This window comes from Branchiostoma belcheri, unplaced genomic scaffold (assembly GCF_001625305.1).
Source record: "Branchiostoma belcheri isolate BF01 breed outbred unplaced genomic scaffold, Haploidv18h27 scaffold47, whole genome shotgun sequence".
Lineage (NCBI taxonomy): Eukaryota > Metazoa > Chordata > Leptocardii > Amphioxiformes > Branchiostomatidae > Branchiostoma > Branchiostoma belcheri.
In genome coordinates, this window is record NW_017804098.1 from 1709065 (window position 1) to 1712005 (window position 2941).

The 2941-nt window shown below is 42.9% G+C and overlaps 1 pseudogene; it reads left to right on the plus strand.

Annotated features, from left to right (window-relative positions):
• The first annotated feature begins 336 nt into the window (after positions 1 to 336).
• LOC109479199 overlaps positions 337 to 2941 on the plus strand; it is a 17354-nt pseudogene continuing 14749 nt past the window's right edge.

Sequence of the window (2941 nt, forward strand, 5' to 3'; positions counted from 1 at the left end):
AGGCTTCGGGAGGCGGCTGGAAAGAGTAGAAGTCGGCCAGAAGAGAGCGGTGAAATGTTCTCTCCCAGCAGACAAACTCCCCTGGTAGAGGCTAGTGGGGGTCTACTGATGTAGTTTCTTTGCTGTAAACAGGCTATTTTCTGGCTGTTACAGCGAATATAAGAAACAGAGGCAATCAAACTCAGCAACAAACAGACAAAAGTACGAAATCACACAAAACGTCCTTTTTTGAGCCTGCTGTAGAGGTTACTGACCTCTGAGGTGAACAGGTTGTCCCACCACTATGGCTCCGCCCACCAGCTCATTTGCATACAGAGTCACAGATAAGGTGCATCGCCCTCACATTGCACACTATCTCACCAGGGACCTGGCGGAGTGAATACATCTGGGACCGCTAACCTCGCCAAACCTGTATTTTTCCACTGTTTTCTTGCTGCTTTATTGACGTCACTAATGGTTTTCTCTGCGTGAAGTTACTGTTCAGAGAATCAGTGCGTTTGGTTCCCAGCGCAAGCAGCGTCTTGTCTTCCGTTCCTGGATGATAACTTTCGACTTGAAGAAGACGAGGCCTCCCCACAAGAAGCCGGCCAGCGTCTGAGAAGCCTTGTGGGGACCCCTGTGTTACCGTAAGTATGGCTTCGCCATTGTCTTCCCGTGATTTCACAGTTTACAACACTGCTAATTATCGGGTCTTTGTCCCTTTCCTGGTGTTAGATTCTAACGTGAGTTTGTGCAACGTTTAAACGTCCACAATTGCCCTTTTTAGACAGATAATTCATTCAGAAATGTCAGACATTCACCATAAAGTCATGAACGTTGCACCTTTCTTGAAAGGAAGAATGTTTGTAAGCTTATCTGGATTCTAAATCCCATGGGAAGATGGAATGATCAAATATCACGGGCTAGCTTCATAGATAGATAGTTGAACATTGAAGAAGATCGTGAAACATAACTCTTGTGCATAGCTCACAATGTTAAGTAGGAAAACACATCTTTTCCCGGCTGTATTTAAGCGTTAATTCTCTACAATCCGAGCATTGATTATCCACGTAAATCCCACGAGGGATAAAAAGATTATCACCTTATCTGCAGCTATCTAATAACACAAATCCACACAACTTGAAAATGTATTTCCAAGTAACTTTGTATTAAGAAGCTTTTGCATAGAAGTGTATTCTACAGGACTAGTTAGCTCCACATACACATATGGCTGGAAGTTAAGTCATTGGTGAGATTGTTTCTTAAATCGTTCCTTTGTGGGAATTGCTTTGTGACCTCCGGCTAAACATTGTTTTCTCTGCTGTATACAATCACAGCGATAAGCTTTCCATGTGAATATTGCCGTCTATTCTGTACATGATACATGTCTTTACTAACGGAAAAATTGAAAAATACCATCTTCTATGTAAGAAGACATTCTGTTTTAGAAAACCTAGTTCCTTTTTGTCTTGTGACTAGGAAAGTTGCCCTCAAGGCTTCTTATCATTTGACAGCTTTAATTGCGATCAGAAACTGCTGACAAACAGGAAATTGACGAACAAGCGTTTTTTTCACGGTGAACATATCTTTGAGAATCGGGTGTCGCATATGACATGGTTACGGTTTAGGTTTCCTCATTCAGATATAAAAGGGACTCCGAATTCTGTTAGAATGAATGTGTACTGACCGCACTAGAGTGGCATCAGACAACAAGTCAATTACCGCAAGCACAGCGATTATCGAATCGACTCACAAGTGACCCACAAGTTTAGTACTTAGAATGATAAAACAAGGTGTGAAAGTATCAACTACATAATAACAAATGTTTTAATGACATAGATTTCTGGACAGATTGGATTCTTATTGAACTGGTTATTCGTGATGCGAATACTGATCGGTGGGCATGCGCTGCAGTTGCAGGTTGGCCGCCAGGAGCGCTTCTGCCAATACTACACTGTAGTTTATAAGCTGACCGCTAGGCGCGCTTCTTGCAATACTCGGTTGTGTGCGGACTATTCCATGTACAGTCACTCACGGGGGCAACTTCTGTCACAGAAATGGCGGTTTGCGCACTTAGAGCCTTCAGGCAAAAAGACCATCAATCTTTATTTTACGAGCTCATATGGCGGTTAAACAGAGTTTACAGAACCACATAGCCACGTGAGACGCCGTGCACGTTTTAAAGGCATCCAGTGCAGGTTTTAGGGCTTGGAAACCCGATTTTTCAAAGCCAATATTCGAGTCATTTATCTATATACTGAGTTGGAACCACACTATCCCAATATATAGTGACCCACGTGGAGAAAAATACCCAAAATTCTGACGGAAATGGTTCCTGGAAGGGCCCTCGGCAGATTTTAGGGTACCACCCAGCTGGCTATATTACACTGATCGACTTGTTACACCTAACCCTTGAACATCTAACTCTAGACATTATTTAAAGCTAACTAATGATGATGCCCCTACTGTACTAGGTGACAGCGAGTTCCACTCTGAGTCTAAGATACCTCTGGGAAAGAATGAATCGAACACCTCAATCCTTGGTTGATAACTCTGGTACTTGAAGGCATGGCTATTTCTTGTTCTTTTCTGGGCTGGCATTAGGTACTTAGTCATTGGGATGTCCACCGGTTTATTAGTCATTTTGTACATCATGCATAGTCTGGACATTTTTCTTCTGTCTTCCAGTGAGGCCCACTGTAGGTTTCTTTTCATTTCCGTGACACTAGCACAGAATCATGCAGCTTGATTCTGTACCCTAGAAAAGCAACATCAACCCTGATGTGACCTAGGGTACCCTGTACATGTACAGGTCAGTAACCTTACCTGATAGATGGGTCCTGAGATCAGTATCAGATGTAAGGTACAGACAGGCCATCATTTACCCGAGACACGTGATTCATCAATAAAGAAGTACGCAAGTGAGAGTCAGAGAGGTAAGCACGTGAGTCAATCATCAATA